The sequence below is a fragment of the Rhinoraja longicauda genome, chromosome 10 (assembly GCF_053455715.1).
Source record: "Rhinoraja longicauda isolate Sanriku21f chromosome 10, sRhiLon1.1, whole genome shotgun sequence".
Classification (NCBI taxonomy): domain Eukaryota; kingdom Metazoa; phylum Chordata; class Chondrichthyes; order Rajiformes; family Arhynchobatidae; genus Rhinoraja; species Rhinoraja longicauda.
The window spans coordinates 10373888-10395008 of NC_135962.1; the positions used below are offsets into that span (position 1 = coordinate 10373888).

The window sequence follows — 21121 nt, forward strand, 5'->3', positions numbered from 1 at the left end:
AGGAAGATGAGAGCCCACAGTATCAAAGGGCAGATACTAGCATGGATATCAGGTTGGCTGGATGGCAGAAGACAAAGAGTGGCAATAAAGGGAGCTTTTTCTAGTTGGCTGCCAGTGACTAGCGGAGTTCCGCAGGAGTCGGTGCTGGGGCCGCTACTCTTCATGTTGTATATTAATGATTTGGACGAGGGGATTGAAGGCTTTGTGGCCAAGTTTGCGGATGATACGAAAATAAGTGGAAGGGGAGGTAGTGTATTGAAAGCAGGGACTCTGCCCATCTCCCAACATGTACAAGTCCTTCTGCAGAGAAGTGGCAGATGGAATATAGTGTAGCAAAGTGTGCAGTCATGCATTTTGGTAGTAGGAGTAAAGGCGTAGAAAATTTTCTAAAAGGGGAGAGAATCCATAAATTGGAGGTGCATCGGGACTTGGGGGTGCTGGTGCAGGATTCCCAAAAAGTAAATCTGCAAGTTGAATCGGTAGTACAGAAAGCAAACTCAATGCTACCATTCATTTCAAGAGGGCTTTTATACAAAAACAGGGATGTAATGCTGAGGCTCTAGAAGGTGTTGGTAAGGCCGCATTTGGGATATTGTGAGCAATTTTGGGCACCATATCCTAGGAAGAATGTGCTGACTCTGGAGAGGTTACAAGAATGATCCCAGGAATGAGTAGGTTAACCTATGATGAGCGTTTGTCGGCACTGGGCCTGTACTCGCTGGTTTAGAAGAATGAGGGGGGAACCTCATTGAAACATACAGAATAGTGAAAGGCTTGGATAGAGTGGATGTGGAGAGGATGTTTCCACTGGCGGGAAAGTCTAGGACTAGAGGTCATAGCCTCAGAATTAAAGGAAGTTCTTTTGGGAAGGAGATGGAGAAATTTATTTAGTCAGAGGGTGGTGAATCTGTGGAATTATTTGCCACCGAAGGCTGTGGAGGCCAAGTCAGTGGATATTTTTTAAGTCAGAGATGGATTCTTGACAGGTGTACAGGTGTCAGAGGTTATGGGGGGAAGGCAGGAGAATGGAGTTAGGAGGCAGAGATAGATCAGCCATGATTGAATGGCGGAGTAGACTTGATGGGCTGAATTACCTAATTCTATATAACTTATAACTTATGACCTTATAAAAATCAATGATAATAAATTGATAATAAAATAATAATAAATTAATAAAATAATAATAAAATTCATAATAAAATCTGAATAATAAATCAGAAATTGATAATATTGAACAAAGAACATTGTGCAGAAACAGCATTCAAACCGAGGCCTTCTTGAAATTATTATCCTCATTAAGTGAATGAGTAGTAGTGGTGTAGAATAATATTACACAAACACAAAATATTTTCTCAAACTACCCCAGAATAACCTGACTAAATTTGAATGATAAAGTGGAAATTAAGCTTTGTTTCAAAGATGAGTACAATAACCTCTATTCCAAAATTCATAAGCCGAGTTAACACCTCAGTCACTATTTACCTTGAAACCTTTTTCTCAATGCCAGTCAAATTGGATTGATATGTTAATTACCCTTTATAAATTGTCCCAATTGTCTAGGTGAGTGGTAGAATGTAGGGGGAGTTGATGGGAATTTGGAGAGAAGAAAATGGGATTGATGAAGGAATGGTTAAATGGATAGTTGGTCAGGGCAGATTTGGTGAATCAAAGGACCCATTTCCCTGCTGTCTCTACAACTCTAAAGGTCAAACCACTGCAACATTGACTTTTGTAACAGGTTAACCCCAATTACATTAAATCTAAGTCAATGAATATTTCTCAGATATTCCCAAACGTGCTTTCTATTTAGAAAACTTAAACTCACTTGGGAAAAGACAGTCAGGGAGATTAATTGGTTTAGGGAGCTGCAGGCACTTGATTAACACTAATTAAACCTGACTCATGGACATTCATTAAACCCGTCTCTTCTCAAAAATTTGCAGCAAAAACAAGAAATACTATCAAACAAAACTGTCACTCAAACAAGGAAAGACGATTAAAAATTTGGTCAAGGAGGTTTGCTTTAAACAGTTAAATAAAAGGTTTCAGTCGCAAATTCCAGAGGTTCGAGTGAAAATCAAAATAAACTGTTGGAATGTGACAAGTGTTTTGTACCCAAAGCATTAACTGTTTCTCTTCCCGCAGGTGCTGCCTGAACTACAGAATGTTTCCAGTATGTTCTAATATTATTCCAGAGTTTTGAGCCTGAAGGGGAAAAAATTAAAACTATTTTGGAAGATTGCATGCATGTTGAAAGCTGTAAAGACGGAAATTTATTGAGGTAAGACCACTGAAGGATTTGAAATCGAGGATAAATATTTTTAAATGTATCCTTAACCAATAGGTCGCGTGGCTCCTAAAACTCAAGGGTGGATAGAGGTGGTTAGCTCGGGATCAGTTGGAATGAAATCTGGAGATGAAGGGTCAAAGGGTTGATGCCATACCCCAGACAAGGGAATGATAGCTGTGGCTGCTGGAAATCAATCAGTCCATCTTAGAACATTATTATAGGGGTTCCTCACCGAAGTGCCCGACAACCATTGCTTGTTAATTTAATCAATTTGACCGAGTTGCTTGATAATTAAACTTCTCTCCAAACTTTGCTCGCCGAAGACAGGACAATGTTAAATCTCATTTTAACTTATTAAATGCAACAGGGCTTGCAACCAACGTGCACAATCCAAACTACTTCAACAACAGAACATTACAGACCACCTCTTGGACTTATTTTTCTTCTAATTGTCTTTTGCAGCAATGTCCTTTTTCTGCAGACCTTTTTCTTTTTACTATTTTGCATAAATGATCTTTTATGTGCAATCTGAATCCACGTCCCTCTGATGCTGCTGCGAGCAAGATTTTCATTGTACCTGTACCTCCCTGTACTTGTGTATATGAGAATAAACGCTATTTGACTGGAGCCTCAAATACAAGGTTGGTCAAAATCTGATGTTAGATCACAGCCAGTAATTAATTGGGAGCAGAAGCAGGCTCTACTTCGCAGCTCCGCTCTTGCTCCCCCTCCCCCCATCCATAACAAGGACAGAGTCCCCCTTGTCCTCACCTTCCACCCAATCAGCCGTCGCATATAATCCTCCAACATTTTCACCACCTCCAATGGGATCCCACTACTGGCCATGTCTTACCATCTCCACCCCTTTCTGCTTTCCACAGACACCATTCCCTCCGCAACTCCCTGGTCAACTCATCCCTTCCCACCCAAACCAACACAGGTACTTTCCCCTGCAACTGCAGGAGATGCAACACATGTCTCTTCCCCCCCCCCCCCCCCCTCGACTCCATCCAAGGACCCCGACAGTCTTTTCAGGTGAGGCAGAGATTCACTTGCACCTCCTCCAACCTCATCTATTGTATCCACTGTTCCAGGTGCAAACTCCTGCATATCAGCGAGACCAAGCGCACACTCGGCGATCGTTTCGCGGAACACCTCCGCTCAGTCCACTTCAACCTACCTGATCTCCCGGTTGCTCAGTACTTTAACTCCCCCTCCCATTCCCAAACTGACCTTTCTGTCCTGGGCCTCCTCCATTGTCAGAGTGAGGCCCAGCGCAAATTGGAGGAACAACATCTCATATTTCGCTTGGGTAGCTTACACCAGCAGTATGAACATTGACTTCTTTAACTTCAAGCAGCCCCTTCTTTCCCTCTCTCTCCACCCCCTCCCCCTTCCCAGTTCTCCCACCAGTCTTACTGTCTCCAACTACATTCTAACTCTGTCCTGCCACCAGTCTGAAGAAGGGTCTCGACCCAAAACGTCACCCATTCCTTCTCTCCAGAGATGCTGCCTGTCCTGCCGAGTTACTCCAGCATTTTGTGTCTACCCTCTACGTCTACAATCCTGCTTCGCCACTAAAGTCAATATCGATTTTCTAGATCAATTTAATTTACCTGCTTGATCCCAGAAGTGTTTAGAAATCTAGCGATCTCCACATTTAATACACAAGGAAATTTCTCTTCATCTCATTCTTAAGTGACCTACCAATATTCTGAGACCATGGCCCTTGGTTCTCATTCCTTCTCTCCAGAGATGCTACCGGTCCCGCTGAGTTACTCCAGCACTTTGTGTCGCCCTTGGTTCTAGATTCTTCAGCAAGAGAAATCCGCTTTGTTACATCCCTTCTGAGAGTTTGATAAAATGAAATCTTTCCTTTTCTAAATTCCAGAGAATAGAGGCATGGTGTAATCAATCTCCCTTCATACAGTTAAGTCTACCTTCTAGAGACCAACCTGGTAAATGTTTGTTCCACTGTATCTTTGCCAAATAGATGCTGGTCTACAAAAAAAGAGTGCTGGAATAATTCAGTGGGTCAATCAACTTCTTTAGAAAGACAGAAATACATATCTCTAGCTTCACAATTTGCAACTCCTCTTCCTTTTGTCTCACATCTTCTGTCTTTTCATCCCTGCCTTTGTCCAACCATCTGTCTATCAAACCCACCCTCATCTGTATCCACATGTTATTGCCTGTACTGGCTTTGTCCTGCCTCTGGCAGGCAGGTTTGCTTGTGTTACACGTGTGGGTTTAAACTAAATAGTGGGGGGGAGGGGTTGACAAATTGGGAATATGAAGATGGAGTTAAAGGGGAAGCGAATACAGGAGAAATTGCAAAGGACTCTAGAATAAATGGGAAGGAAAGTTCTAGATGGGATAAGAGAGTAAGGTCAGGGCCAATGGTGCGAGAGGGGAGGTGAATACCGAAGTTAAAATGTTGTATATAAATGCGCGAAGTATAAAAAATAAAGTGGATGAGCTTGAGGTTCAGTTAGACATTGGCAAGTATGACGTTGTGGGAATTACAGAAACATGGCCACAAGAGGACCAGGGCTGGGGTATTCAGGGGTATACAACCTATCGAAAAGACAGACAGGTGGGCAGAGGGGGTGGGTCGCTCTGTTGGTAAGGAATGATATTCAGTCCCTTGCAAGGGGTGACATAGAACCAGGAGATGTAGAATCAGTATGGATAGAAATGAGAAATTGTAAGGGGAAAAAAAACCCTGATGGGAGTTATCTAGGCCCCCAAACAGTAGCCGCGATATAGGGTGCAAGTTGAAACAAGAGCTAAAATTGGCATGTCGAAAATGTAATGCGACGGTGGTTATGGGAGATTTCAACATGCAGGTAGACTGGGAAAATCAGGTTGGTACTGGACCCCAGGAAAGGGAGTTTGTGGAGTGCCTCCGAGATGGATTCTTAGAACAGCTTGTACTGGAGCCTACCAGGGAGAAGGCAATTCTTGATTTAGTGTTGAGTAATGAACCTGATTTGATAAAGGGAACTCAAGGTAAAAGAGCCATTAGGAGGCAGTGATCATAATATGATAAGTTTTAATCTACAAATTGAGGAGAAGGGAAAATTGGAAGTGTCAGTATTACAGTATAGCAAAGGGGATTACAGAGACATGAGGCAGGAGCTGGCCAGATTTGACTGGAAGGAGGCCCTAGCAGGGAAGAGGGTGGAACAACAATGGCAGGTATTCCTGGGAATAATGCAGAAGTTGCAGGATCAATTCATCCCAAAGAGGAGGAAATATTCTAAGGGGAGTAAGAGGCACCCGTGGCTGACAAGGGAAGTCAAGGACAGGATAAAAATAAAAGAGAAGAGTATAACATAGCAAAGAAGAGCGGGAAGCCAGAGGATTTGGACTCTTTTAAAGAGCAACAGAAGATACCTAAAAAGTAAATATGGGGAGAAAAGATGAGGTACGAAGGTAAGCTGGCCAATAATATAAAGGAGGATAGTAAAAGCTTCTTTAGGTATGTGAAGAAGAAAAAAATAGTTAAGGCAAATGTGGGTCCCTTGAAGACAGAAGCAGGGGAATTTATTATGGAGAACAAGGAAATGGCAGACGAGTTGGATCTGTCTTCACTAAGGAAGATACAATCTCCCAGATGTTCTAGTGGCCAGAGATCCTAGGGTGACGGAGGAACTGAAGGTAATTCACATTAGGCAGGAAATGGTGTTGGGTAGACTGATGGGACTGAAGGCTGATAAATCCCCAGGGCCTGATGGGCTGCATCCCAGGGTACTTAAGGAGGTGGCTCTAGAAATCATGGACGCATTGGTGTTCATTTTCCAATGTTCTATAGATTCAGGATCAGTTCCTGTGGATTGGAGGGTAGCTAATGTTATCCCACTTTTTAAGAAAGGAGGGAGAGAGAAAACAGGAAATTATAGACCAGTTAGTCTGACATCAGTGGTGGGGAAGATGCTGGAGTCAATTATAAAAGACGAAATTGCAGAGCATTTGGATAGCAGTAACAGGATCGTTCCAAGTCAGCGTGGATTTACGAAGGGTAAATCATGCTTGACTAATCTTCTGTAATTTTGTGAGGATGTAACTAGAAAAATGGACAGGGGAGAGCCGGTGGATGTAGTGTACCTTGACTTTCAGAAAGCCTTCGACAATGTCCCTCATAGGAGATTAGTGTGCAAAATTAGAGCACATGGTATTGGAGGTAGGGTACTGACATGGATAGAAAATTGGTTGGCAGACAGAAAGCAGAGTGGGGATAAATGGGTCCCTTTCAGAATGGCAGGCACTGACTAGTGGGGTACCGCAAGGCTCCGTGCTGGGACCGCAGCTATTTACAATATACATTAATGACTTGGATGAAGGGATTAAAAGTAACATTAGCAAATTTGCAGATGACACAAAGCTGGGGGGCAGTGTGAACTGTGAGGAAGATGCTAGGAGGTTGCAGGGTGACTTGGACAGGCTGTGTGAGTGGGCGGATGCATGGCAGATGCAGTTTAATGTGGATAAGTGTGAGGTTATCCACTTTGGTGGTAAGAATAGGAAGGCCGATTATTATCTGAATTGTGTCAAGTTACAAAAAGGGGACATACAACAAGATCTGGGTGTCCCAGTCACTGAAAGGAAGCATGCAGGTACAGCAGGCAGTGAAGAAAGCCAATGGAATGTTGGCTTCCATAACAAGAGGAGTTGAGTATAGGAGCAAAGAGGTCCTTCTACAGTTGTACAGGGCCCTAGTGAGACCACACCTGGAGTACTGTGTGCAGTTTTGGTCTCCAAATTTGAGGAAGGATATTCTTGCTATTGAGGGCGTGCAACGTAGGTTTACTAGGTTAATTCCCGGAATGGCGGGACAGTCGTATGTTGAAAGACTGGAGCGACTAGGCTTATATACACTGGAATTTAGAAGGATGAGAGGGGATCTTATTGAAACATATAAGATTATTAAGGGGTTGGACACGTTAGAGGCAGGAAACATGTTCCCAATGTTGGGGAGTCCAGAACCAGGGGCCACAGTTTAAGAATAAGGGGTAGTCCATTTAGAACAGAGATGAGGAAAAACATTTTCAGTCAGTGAGTTGTAAATCTGTGAAATTCTCTGCCTCAGAAGGCAGTGGAGGCCAGTTCTCTGAATGCTTTCAAGAGAGAGCTAGATAGAACTCTTTATTCACAAAATGCTGGAGTAACTCAGCAGGTCAGGCAGCATCTCGGGAGAGAAGGAATGGGTGACGTTTCGGGTCGAGACCCTTCTTCAGACTGATGTCAGAGGGCGGGACAAAGGAAGAATATAGGTGGAGACAGGAAGATAGAGGGAGATCTAGGAAGGAGGAGGGGAAGGGAGGGACAGAGGAACTATCTAAAGACAGATCTCTTAATGATAACAGTCATCGGGTATGGGGAGAAGGCAGTAACGGGGTACCAATTGAGAATGATCAGCCATGATCACATTGAATGGTGGTGCTGGCTCAAAGGGCCGAATGGCCTACTCCTATTGTCTTCTTCCTTTTCCCCTCCCCAATCAGTCTAAAGAAGGGTTCCAACCCAAAACCTATCCATTTTCTCCAGAGATGCGGCCTGACCCACTGAATTACTCCGGCACTTTACGTCTTTTGTTTTATCAAGTATGTTCTTTATTAGACAGAGACCAAAACTGTACACAATGGTCAAGGTTCCTGCTCACCAAGTTCAAATCATCTCATACATCAATATATCAAGTGTCTTCTTAATTATTAGCTGAACCTCACTTTCACCATCAGTAACAAGTCATTTAAACATCAAGATTTCCCTGTCATCATTTAAAAAACTCCTTTTCAGTTTTGTGCACCAAATAATATTATCTCTCCATGTCATTGCCCAGTGACTATGTTGACCATAATCCTCCCAAAGCCTTGTTACACACCTTTCTTCTTTATAATTACTCTAGTTATGAGCAGAGATTAGACATTTGATTTCCTTCAGCCAAATTACTGATGTACATCATGAATAACTGGGGGGGGTGGGGAAGCTACGTTAATCCCTGTAGCATCCAATTCATCACAGCCTGTGAAAGGCTCATTTATCCCAACTCTTTAGTCCTGTAGGATATCAGTGTCGGGCACGTCACACCTGACGCCTGTGGAGTGAGGCACCACTACAAGTGATCTCAGGTATCCACTAACTCAGCTGTTTTCTAATTGTGTTTCACACTATTTCCTTGTTTTATTTTGTAGCCTTTATCTTTTCACAGCTTTGTGGACTCAGTGCATATTCTACCTTCGGTGAATCTGCATTCTTGTGATGATCACAAGATTTTCATTGTACCTGCACCTCGGTGCACTTATACACTTGACAATAAACACAACTTGACTTGGCCTGCATTTTAAAAAAAAGAGACAAGACTTGGGTGAAAGAGCCCAGCCACTTGGCTTTGCACGGAACCATTACTCAGCAGGAAGAGCGGGCGAGCCACCCAGCTGATGGCCGGCACTGGCACCGGCACTGCCGTCAGTCCCCTGAACCACAAGCCCCTGGCCCGGGCAAAAGGTCAGCCCCACCGCAGGCAGGTGGCGGCCACCAACTCTAGATAGGCAACAGTGCTGCGGGGTCGGTGCCGTGGCCGTGCCGCGCCGCCATGGACGTGGGCGCGACCCCGGCGCCGCGCTTTAGCCGTTACATAAACATGGGTGGGGACGGCGGGTCAAGGCAAGGGGGCGCCGAGTCAACACCTTACCTCAGTGACCGAGCGAGCGAGCGCCGCTCTCAGCGCCTCTAAGCTTAACCCAACGTCCAGCGTCCGACAGGCACATGTAGGCACGGCCGGCGGAAAACAAACTCAAGTCTAATTCAGCGCCAGGGACGTGGCGGAGTCGGCAGATCCAGCCGCTGTCCCTGCCCCGGTCCCAGCCCCACTCCGGCCGCAGCCTCACCTGCCACTGCGCATCGAGCGCCGAGTCTCCGTCCGTCGGAGGGAGGGAGGAGCGATTGGGCGGGACCAAAGACAACAGCCCTCACGATTGGTCAGCCGGACGATCGCGTCGGTGGCATCTCCGCGGCGGATTGGCCCGAACGAGGTGTCTGTCAACGCCTACGTCAACCGCGCAACGCCGGCGTCTCCGGTGACGTCAGCGCGCTGGAAGTTTGTCCAACTGCCGGCGCTGCCGCCGCCGCGGCGCATGCGCCTGCAGTCCTCTCCTGGTTCCCAGCCGGAGGATGTGGAGGACAGGTGAGGCACTCAGAAGTGAGGTCCTGGTATAAAAGTTTAACATTCACTCTTTCCTTCAACGTTCGAGTGTAAATGTTGATTAAAACCTTCAGCAACTGCTTCTCCTAACTGGCCATCTATTAAAAAATAATTGGGCCACTTTCCAAAATTACATTCCAAGAGAAAAGGGCGGATTATTGGTGTCCCTGATCCGTGATGTCTCATTATTATTGCCAACGTGACGGAGCAGGCAAAACCTGGAAAACCACAATATGCCTGAATTGGCCAATCTCGGAAGTGCCCTCTGAGAGAAAAGCTGTATTTAGAGGTTTTAACAGAGTACAATGTGGGAATAGGCCCTTTGACCCACCATGTTTGTGCCAAACATGATGCCAGGTTAAACTAATCTTCTCTGCCTGCACATGATCCATATCTCTCCATTCCATATCCATGTGCCTATCTAGAAGCCTCTTAAATGCCACTATATCTGCTTCCACTACCACCCCTGGCAGTGCCTTTTATTTTAGATTTTTTTTTTAGATTTAGAGATACAGCACGGAAACAGGCCCTTCGGCCCACCAAGTCCGCTCGGCCCAGCGATCCCCGCACATTAACACGATCCTACACACACTAGGGACCATTTTTACATTTATCCTGTCAATTAACCTGCATACCTGTGCGTCTTTGGAGTGTGGGAGGAAACCGAAGATCTCGGAGAAAACTCACGCAGGTCACGGGGAGAACGTACAAACTCCGTACAGACGGCGCCCGTAGTTAGGATCGAACCTGAGTCTCCGGCGCTGCATTCACTGTAAGGCAGCAACTCTACCACTGCGCCACCATGCCGCCACATTTTATAGGACCATAGAATGTCAAAAGAAGTAAAAAAACATCTGGGATCCAAGTGAACATGAAAAGTTGAACCCAAAATTAGCTCAGAGAAAGCATTAAGAAAGAGAAAAGTAAAATGTTCAACAATACTGGTAATAACTAAACATTGGAATGGAGATCCAGATGATTATACAGAAGATTAAGATCGAGGATTCATGATGACTTGATCATATGGATTAAGAACCGACTTAGACAATAGACAATAGACAATAGGTGCAGGAGTAGGCCATTCAGCCCTTCGAGCCAGCACCGCCATTCAATGCGATCATGGCTGATCACTCTCAATCAGTACCCCGTTCCTGCCTTCTCCCCATACCCCCTAACTCCGCTATCCTTAAGAGCTCTATCCAGCTCTCTCTTGAAAGCATCCAACGAACTGGCTTCCACTGCCTTCTGAGGCAGAGAATTCCACACCTTCACCACCCTCTGACTGAAAAAGTTCTTCCTCATCTCCGTTCTAAATGGCCTACCCCTTATTCTTAAACTGTGGCCCCTTGTTCTGGACTCCCCCAACATTGGGAACATGTTCTCTGCCTCTAATGTGTCCAATCCCCTAATTATCTTATATGTTTCAATAAGATCCCCCCTCATCCTTCTAAATTCCAGTGTATACAAGCCCAATCGCTCCAGCCTTTCAACATACGACAGTCCCGCCATTCCGGGAATTAACCTAGTGAACCTACGCTGCACGCCCTCCATAGCAAGAATATCCTTCCTCAAATTTATTCATGAAAGACAAGAGAGTTGTGGTGGAAGGTAGATATTTCAGCTGGAGGTCTGTGATTGGAGTTTTGCAGGGATCTGTGAACTTTACTCTTTGTTTTTGCCTGGACGTGAATTTAGATGGGTTTGTGACTAAATATGCTGAAGACACCAACATTGGAGGAGTTGCAGACAGTGAGGAAGGCTGTCAGAAGGTGTAGCAGGACACAGCACAGCTTAGGGCAGCATGGTGGCACAGGGGTAGAGTTGTCTTACAGCGCTTGTAGCAATGGAGGCCGGGATCGATCCTGACTATGGGTTCTGTCTGTACGGAGTTTATACGTTCTCCCCGTGACCGCATGGGTTTTCTTCGAGATCTTCGGTTCCCTCCCACAATATAAAGACGTACAGGTTTGTAGGTTAATTGGCTTGGTATAAGTATAAATTGTTTCTATTGTGTATAAGTTAGTGTTAATGTGCAGGGATCGCTGGTCGGTGCGGACTCGGGCTGAAGGCCCTGTCTCCGTGCAGTATCTCCAAACTAAACTAAGCTGCAGAAATGAGCAGAGAAATGGCAGATGGAGTTTTACCCGAGCAAGTATGACGTGTTGTACTTTGGGAGGTTGAATGTAGGGGGAAAGTATGCAGTTGATGGCAAAAGCCTTAACAGCATTGCAATGCAGAAGGATTTGGAGTCCAAGATCATTGCTCACTGGAGGTGGCAGCACGATTGGACAAGGTGGTAAAGAAGGTGTATGTTATGCTTGTCTTCATTGCTAGGGGCATTGAATATAAGTGTCAGGAAGTCATGTTCAACTCTATCGGAGCTGTACTTGGAGTATTGCATGCAGTTCTGGTCGCCCCATTACAGGAAAAATGTTGAGGCTTTGGAGAGGGTGCAGAGGAAATTTACCAGAATGCTGTCTGGATTAGAGGGTTTCAGCTACAGGGAGAGATTGGGTGAACGTGGAATGTTTTGTCCAACATGTCAGAGGTTGAGGGGAGGGGAGAATTTATAGAAGTATATAAGATTGGATCGGAATAGTCAGTAGACAGTCAGAACATTTTTCCCACGGTGGAAATCTTCAACACTAGAGGGCATACCATCAGTGGTGAGAATACAACAGGCTGGAATCCAACCGTCCATCCACGACATTTTGCAGCTTTACAGGCTGTGTCCCTACCCAGTCGCCATTAACCAGAAACCTAATTGGATAAGTATTGTGGCTACAACAGCAGGTCAGAGGCAAAGTTTCCTGTGGGGAATGATGCACCTCCTGACTCTCCAAAGATTTCCCTCCACCTGCAAGCCATAAACCAGGAATGTAATGGAACATGCTCGAGTTGCCTGGTTAAGCTCGGCTCCAATGGCTCAAGATCAAGTTCTAGGCCAAAGCTGCTCTGTTATTTGGCCTTTTATCCACCACACAGAACAACACTGCCTATCACAGTGACTGCAACATGTCACATCTACAAAATAATTCCTTTCCCTGGCAACTTAGACATTACTTCTGTCAACGAAACCAACAGCAGTAGGGCCCCAACTGTAGGTCCCCCTCCAAGTCGTATACCATCTTGAAGAACATCAGCGGTCCTTCATAAGCCGAAGCACTGCTGAATGACTTGCATCACAAGCTTTGCAGCAGTTCAAGAAGCTAGCTCACATCTTTTCAAAGGTAATTAGGGGTAATGACAGTGAAATGTCAAGCCCAAAATTAACTTGTGGCTGTTATTTCAGTTTTCTAAGGTGAGAGGGACAATTTTAGGAGCAACTTTTGATGGAGGATAGGGCATTGGTTGACAGAATGAGTGCCAGAGGAAGTGATGGAGGCTGGTACACTTATGGCATTTAAAGGACATTAAACTGGTAAAATTGCAAACTGCTGGAGGTACGCAGTGGGCCAAGTAACATCTGTGGAGGAAACTGGGCAGACGATACTTTGAATCAATACCCTTCTCTCTATAAATGATGTCTGACCTGCTGAGTTCCCCAGCAGTTTGTTGTTTTTTACCCAATCATTTGCATCTCCACTTGGACAAGTACATGGAAGGGTTTGGAGGGGTATGGCCCAGCTGCAGGCTAGTGGGACTAAATACACTTGTCAGCATGGATAAGTTGTTCCAAGGTCCTGTTTCCATGCTGTACAGCTCTAGGACTCGAGGCCTCTCCACTTCCCCTCTCTCACGCTTAAAACTTAATCTGTTCCAATATCTCCTTATGTGGTCTTGATACATGGAAATGTATCAAGGTTTGTTTCCTAATTCACCCTGGCCATTTGGTGTCACATGAACAAACGTATGACGCCCAGCATTTAAAGCCAGATTTGGGATGGCAATGTGCATTATTGTTGATGATGATATTGGGCGGCACGGTAGCGCAGCGGTAGAGTTGCTGCTTTACAGCGAATGCAGCGCCGGAGACTCAGGTTCGATCCTGACTACGGGTGCTGCACTGTAAGGAGTTTGTACGTTCTCCCCGTGACCTGCGTGGGTTTTCTCCGAGATCTTCGGTTTCCTCCCACACTCCAAAGACGTACAGGTATGTAGGTTAATTGGCTGGGTAAATGTAAAAATTGTCCCTAGTGGGTGTAGGATAGTGTTAATGTACGGGGATCGCTGGGCGGCACGGACTTGGAGGGCCGAAAAGGCCTGTTTCCGGCTGTATATATATGATATGATATGATATGATTGCTTGACATTGCATAACATCAATCTCATTGTCAAAAACCACCACCATCATGAGGCAATGAATAAGTTTATTGGCCAAGTATGCATATACAAGTAATGTGCCTTGGTGCTCCGCTCACAAATGGCAACAGTTAACAATTAAGAATAAAGCATAACCACATCAAAACAATAAGGATACAACATCACGGTCTAAACATGTGGGTGAAAATAAACCAGAGCAAAAAAGAGACTACAGACTTTGGTTATTGAATAGAACTATCACTCGTGGAAAAAAGCTGTTTTTATGTCTGGCTGTGGCTGCTTTGACAGTCCAGAGTCGCCTTCCAGAGGGAAGTGCTTCGAAGAGTTTGTGGCCAGGGTGAGAGGGGTCAGAGATGATCTTGCCCACTCGCTTCCTGGCCCTTGCAGTGTACAGTTCGTCAATGGGGGGAAGGTTGCAGCCAACAACCTTCTCAGCTGTGCGAACGATACATTGCAGCCTCCGGATGTCGTGCTTGGTGGCTGAGCCAAACCAGACCATGATGGAGAAGGTGAGGACGGCCTCCATGATAGCAGTATAGAATTGGACCATCATTCCCTGTGGCAGATTGTGTTTCTTCAGTTGCCACAGGAAGTACATCCTCTGTTGGGCCTTTTTGACTGTGGAGTCGATGGTGGCCCCCCATTTAAGGTCCCTAGAGATGATGGTTCCAAGGACTAGTTCCAGATGTGACTATGGTGTTGTTGATGGTGAGTGGGGGGAGGGGAGGGTGATCTCTTCGAAAGTCTACAATTAGTTCCTCTGTCTTGAGAGCATTGAGCTCCAGGTTGTTGCGATGGCACCAGGACGCCAGCTGTGTCACTTCCGCTCTGTAGGCAGATTCCTCCCCATCCTGGATCAGTCCAATCAGGGTAGTGTCATCCGCAAACTTGAGGAGCTTGACAGAGGAGTCTGTAGAGGTGCCGTCATTGGTGTAGAGAGAGTAAAGGAGAGGGGAGAGTACGCAGCCTTGCGGAGCTCCTATGCTGAGGGTCTGCGGATCCGAGATGTGCTTTCCCAGCCTCACATGCTGCTTCCTGTCCGTCAGGAAGTTGATGATCCACTGACAGAGGGGTTCAGGCACAGTCAGCTGGGAGAGTTTGGAGTGTAATAGCTCTGGCACAATGGTGTTAAAAGCAGAGCTAAAAATGTAATGTAACCATCTACCCTTGTTTTTTCTGGTGTGTTACATTGCTGAATTACTCATCAGCATTAACCATCAACTTCACTGGATAAATACTGTGGTTGAAACATTGGTTGACTGCTTTACACTGTATGTTCATGATGACCTGAGTCACATAATGGGGAAATTCTTATTTTTGTCCATATCTGCCTTGATATGTGTAGGAATGATCCAAACAATCCTCCTGTGGGAGGTCACAGCCAGGGACACGCTTTGTCACCTTTCGCAACCAGCTCAAGAGTCATGAGTGTTTAATTGTCAAGTGCAGCAGGACCAGGCCAATGAGATTCTTTCTTATTGCACCTTTACAGGCACATTAAAGTATCAACAAATTAATATACAATAATGCAATAAATTATCAGTTATGCTAGGTAACCAGACCACAATACTGCACTCCAAACTATGTGGTGTAACCTGATACAAAATCCATAGTAGTTCTGTGCTGAGGAAGGGTTGTAGTTAGGGTTGTGCAGGGTGGCTCAAGTGCCGGATGGTTCATGGGAAGAAGCAGTTCTTGTTTCTGCAGGTAACTGTTCTCAAGCTCCTTGCCAATGGCAGCAGCAAGATGAGAGCAGAGCCAGGGTGATGTGGGTCTTTGGTTCTAGCTGTATTCTTGAGGCCGTACTTCATAAATAACCCTTTGATGATGGGTATGTCAATACCATCCACCACTATCCACTATCCACTAGTCATTATCCACTACTTTCCTTCATTCTAAGTTTAGGGGCAGCACCGTGGCATACGGGTGGCACAGTGGTGCATCGATAGAGTTGCTGCCTTACAGTGCCAGAAACCCAGGTTGTATCCCGACTACAGATGTTGTCTGTATGGGGTTTATATGTTCTTCCTGTGACTGCGTGAGTTTTCCCCGGGTGCTCCAGTTTCATATTATATTTTATTTCATATTTCATATTTCAGATACAGCGCGGAAACAGGCCTTTTTGACCCACCAAGTCCGCACCGCCCAGTGATCCCCGCACACTAACACTATCCTACACACACTAGGGACAATTTTTACATTTACCCAGTCAATTAACCACATTCCAAAGACGTGCAGGTTTGTAGGTAAAATAACTTCTGTAAAAATTATTCCAAGTATGCAGGATAGAACTAGCGTAAGAAAATAACTGCAGATGCTGGTACAAATCGAAGGTATTTATTTCACAAAATGCTGGAGTAACTCAGCAGCATCTCAGGAGAGAAGGAATGGGTGACATTTCGGGTCGAGACCCTTCTTCAGACTGATGTCAGGGGGGCGGGACAAAAGAAGGATATGGGTGGAGACAGGAAGATAGAGGGAGAACTGGGAAGGGGGAGGGGAAGAGAGGGACAGGGGAACTATCTAATAGATAACTAACTCATAGAACTAGCGTATGAGTGATTGCTGGTTGGTGCGGACTTGGTGGGCCGAAGGGCCTGTTTCCATGCTGTATCTCTAAACCAAATGAAAGTTATTGAACCAGGATGTGAAGCAACAATCGGTACTCTGGATTGTACACCTGCAGAAGTTCAGTAGAGTATTAGGCAACGTTCTGAATCTCCTCAAAGCTCTGAGCAAGTAACAACGTTAATGAGCTTTCTTTGTGATTGCATCACTGAGCTCAACCCAGGCCAGATTTTCAAAGATATGCACACCCAGGTACTTGAAACTGTTGACCCACTTCACTGCCGTCCCACTGATGAAGACAGGTTCATGAATCCTTGGCTTTCTGTTCCTGAAGTCAATAATCAGCTTCTTGGTCTTACTAACGATGAGAGCAAAATAGTTGTTCTAGCACCACTCAGCCAGATTATCCCACTTGTACTCTGATTCATCATTGCGCATTGACTGTCTAATGACAGTGGTATTTGTGAATTTAAAGGGGGCGTTAGAGCTGTGTCTGACTTCACAGTCACGAGCATGAGAGTAGAGCAGGGGACTGAGCGCACAGTCTCAGTGCCCCTGCACTGATGGTCAGTGAGGAGGAGAAGGTGTTGCCAATTCGTACTGATTGAGCTATGCCAATGAGAAAGTTGTGGATCCAGTTGAAGAAGAATGAGTATCTACGCAATTCCTTGAGTTGGACGATAAACTTAGAGGAGATAATGGTATTGAGCGCTGAGCTGTAGTGAATGAGCAGCCTGACATGCAAGTTCATGTTGCTTAGCTCAGCTTAGCTCAGCTCAGGCCTCATGAATACATCTTACATCCAATGTAGTGGAGTGCTTTGAGGGGTTGGTTCTGGCCCAGATCCACTCTTGCTTCAGAAATGACCATGATCTGCATCAATCTCCTCCTCACTGACCAACAATATAGGTGTACCTCAAAGGCTGCCTGCTTAGCCACTGCTCTATTCTCTTTACACCTATGACTGTATGATTTAGCACTTTCTCCATCTATACATTCACAGACCATACCACTCTTGTTGGACGAATAATGGTTGTGATGAGCTAGCGTACAAGAGTCAGATAAAAAGCCTGGTTAAGCTCTGCCAAAACAACAGCATGTCACACAATGTCAACAAATCCAAGGAACTAACTCTTGACTTTAGAAAAGGGGAGTTGGGAACCTACATGCCAGTTTTCATCAGTGGATCCATTGTGAGAAGAGTAAGTAGCTTCAAATTCCTGGAATTGACATCTTGGTTTACCTGTCCTGTGCCCAGTACGGAGATGCAATCATGAAGAAGATGTTCTAGCATACCTACTTTCTCAGAAGTTTAAAGAGATTGGTTACAGCAGGATTCTGATCAGCTGGGCAAGTGCGCTGAGGAATCGTTAATGGAGTTTAATGCAGATGTGTAAGGTGTTACATTTTGGGAAGTCAAACTAGGGCAGGATATTCACAGTGAATGTTGTGGACAGAACAGGTTTAGAAGGATATGGGCCAAACGCAGGCAGGTGAGACTAGTGTAGATGGGTCATGTTGGTCGCTGTGGGCAAGTTGGGCTGAAGGGCCTGTTTCTACGCTGAGTGACTCTATAACTCTTTGACTCTAGTAGTGGGATCTAGGACTGCAGGTACATCGTTCCCTAGAGTGGTGTCCCAGATAGATAGGGTGCTCAGGAACACTTTTGATACATTGGCTTTCATCATTCAGGGTATGGAGTATTGAAGTTTGGATTCTATGTTACAGTGTACAACAAGTTGGTGAAGTTGCAGTTTTGGTCATCCTGCTCTAGGAAAGATGCTGCTAAACTGGAAGGTTTAAGGCCAAACATAGGCAGGTAGGACTATCATAGATGGGGCATCTTGATCGGCAAGGACAAGTTGGGCCAAAGGGCCTACCTGTGTTCAAGAGGCTATATAGAGTGGTGGACTCCACTTAGTCCATCATGGGCATATCCTTCTCCTCTGTTGAATGCATCCGAAGTGCTGCCTCAAGAAGAAGGTGTCTATTATCAAGGATATGCACCATCTGGGTAAGGCCTACTTCTCACTTTGACCACTTTGAGGTGCAGAAGTCTGGAGTTCAACACCACCAGGATCAGGAACAGCAACTCTCCGGCTACCATTCGGTTCTTGTACAAACCTGCATAACTCAGATCCTACCTCAGCTCAACGGACCATCTCTTTCACTACATGGACTTATCCTCAGATTGTGGCTTGCAATAATGTTTTGTATTTTTGCAGCCTTTTTCTTTTCACCATCCTGGATAATTTATGTTTTATTGATGTACAGTGCATTCTGAAAGTATTCAGACCCCTTCACGTTTTCCACATTTTGTTACATTACAGCCTTATTTTTAAATGGATTAAATTCATTTTTTCATCATCAATCTACACACAATACCCCATAATAAAAAAGCAAAAACAGGTGTTTCGAAATTTTTGCAAAGTAATTAAAAAGAAATAACTGAAATATCACACCATTCAGACCATTTACTCAGTACTTTGTTGAGGCACCTTTGGCAGCGATTACACCCTCAAGTGTTCTTAGGTATGACGCTACCAGCTTGGCACACCTGTATTTGGGTAATTTCTCCCATTCTTCTCTGCAGATCCTCTCAAGCTCTGTCAGGTTGGATGGGGAGCGTCGATGCACAGCTATTTTCAGGTCCCTCCAGAGATGTTCGATCGAGTTCAAGTCCGGGCTCTGGCTGGGCCACTCAAGGACATTCACAGACTTGTCATGAAGCCACTCCTGCATTGTCTTGGCTGTGTGCTTAGGGTCATTGTCTTGTTGGAAGGTGAACCTCCGCCCCAGTCTAAGGTCCAGAACGCTCTGGAGCAGGTTTTCATCAAGGATCTTTGTACTTTGCTCCGTTCATCTTTCCCTCGATCCTGACTAGTCTCCCAATTCCTGCTGCTGAAAAACATCCCCACAGCATGATGCTTCCACCACCATGCTTCACCGTAGGTATGGTATTGGCCAGGTGATCAGGGGTGCTACTTGGCATTCAGGCCAAAGAGTTCAATCTTGGTTTCATCAGACCAGAGAATCTTGTTTCTCATGGTCTGAGAGTCCTTTAGGTGCCTTTTGGCTAACTCCAAGCGGGCTGTCATGTGGCCTTTTACTGAGCAATGGCTTCCTTCTGGCCACTCTACCGTCAAAGCCTGATTGGTGGAGTGCTGCGGATATGGTTGTCCTTCTGGAAGGTTCTCCCATCTTTACAGAGGAACTCTGGAGCTCTGTCAGAGTGACCATCGGGTTCTTGGTCACCTCTCTGACCAAGGCCCTTTTCCCCCGATTACTCAGTTATCCTTTCGGGCTCACACCTGTCGTTTCATCTCTGACTTTTGTCCAACAATTTGCCCACCAAAAAAAACCCTCATCTCTGTTCATCTAATACCGGCCATGCTTTGCCCTGCCCCTCCTCTCTTCCAGTTTTCTCTCCTCTCTTCCAGTTTTCTCTCCTGACCTCTCTACAATCAGTCTGAAGAAAGGTCTCCATCAGAAACGTCACTAATCCATGTTCTCCAGAGACACTGCCTGACCCAGATTATTCCAGCATTTTGTGCCTTTCTTTGGTAAGGTACAGTTGCAGTTCATTATTGTTACAGCATTAATCTTTGTATTGGCTCATCTGTTGAAAACCATTGTTTTCGTATTATTTCCAATAATATCCCAGCAACTGTCTCCTCTTGAATGATGAACAGCTCAGCCAAGGACAATAAAGATGAGTAAGCTCTACTTGTAAAGTTACAAGAGTAACAGTGAATTGAATGAGTGCAACGCTACACAAGAAGTAGAGAAGAGAAAGGTGTAAAGTAGGTGTAGCAGAGATAGCCTAAAATTCAATGAGATCTCATCAGCCATGAAAGTCCCTAGACTCCACATTCACACTTGTTTGAATTCTCCAGTGAACCGCAGGTGTGTACACTGAGTCAATGTCACTCCCTGCTTGATCCTGGGATATTCAACTTTGAGCTGAATTATTTTGAATTGTATCTTATGAGCAGAAATGTGAGACCATCCTCAAAAAAGTAATCATATCTGTGGCTTGGTTTTGCCCCATTCTCTTGCTCCTCCCCTCTTTCTGTCCTTGCGATGTGCAAAGAGCAGCAACTGTTAACAGAAGTCGCTTATCCCAGCATTGTTACCTTGTGCTTCAGAGTCAGTCAACAACAGTTTACCTTCTCCCCTCCACAGGCAATTGCCAAAGATATTCATGACATGATATGACTATATAAACTAGATAATAAATAATCTACATATGTATAGATGAAACATCTTAGAAACGTTTCAAAGGAGCATTGTAAATATGTCATAAATTATGTTTAGATACCTTGTTATATTTTACAAGAACCTTTGCTTTCCTAATCTAACCTTTGCTCCACTCATTCTCACAAAGTTGGCTCGTCAGACAACCTGTCTCCAAATATTCCAGATAAGACACACTGAAAGAATCCACTCCGATTAACACCTCAAAAAGCAATGCTGGACTTTGCACTGTGGAACGTGTCATAAATTGACAGATCTTGTCAGTCAGTCACACAATATATTTAAATTGTATCCCCAACCTCCGGTTCCAGATCACCACCCCACCACACTGGCCAACCGTTATCCCACCCACCCACCCACCCCCGGTGCCCAGCTTCTCCCACACCCACCCACACTCTACCCCTGACCCATCCACCCACACTCTACCCCCGCAACCCCCACCCACTCACACTCTACCCCTGACCCACCCACACTCTACCCCTGACCCACCCACCCACCCACACTCTACCCCTGACCCACCCACACTCTACCCCTGACCC

At 45.3% G+C, this 21121-nt stretch overlaps 1 protein-coding gene across 4 annotated transcripts in view; it reads right to left on the reverse strand.

Moving 5' to 3' along the window:
* The window catches only part of numb (NUMB endocytic adaptor protein), a 119341-nt gene extending 110161 nt beyond the window's left edge, over positions 1-9180 (reverse strand). For all 4 annotated transcript variants that reach the window (XM_078406195.1, XM_078406198.1, XM_078406197.1 and 1 more), the window contains exon 1: positions 8985-9180. The gene's annotated coding sequence lies outside the window, so the exon portion shown is untranslated. The remainder of the gene's footprint in view (positions 1-8984) is intronic.
* Between the last annotated feature and the right edge of the window lie 11941 nt (positions 9181-21121).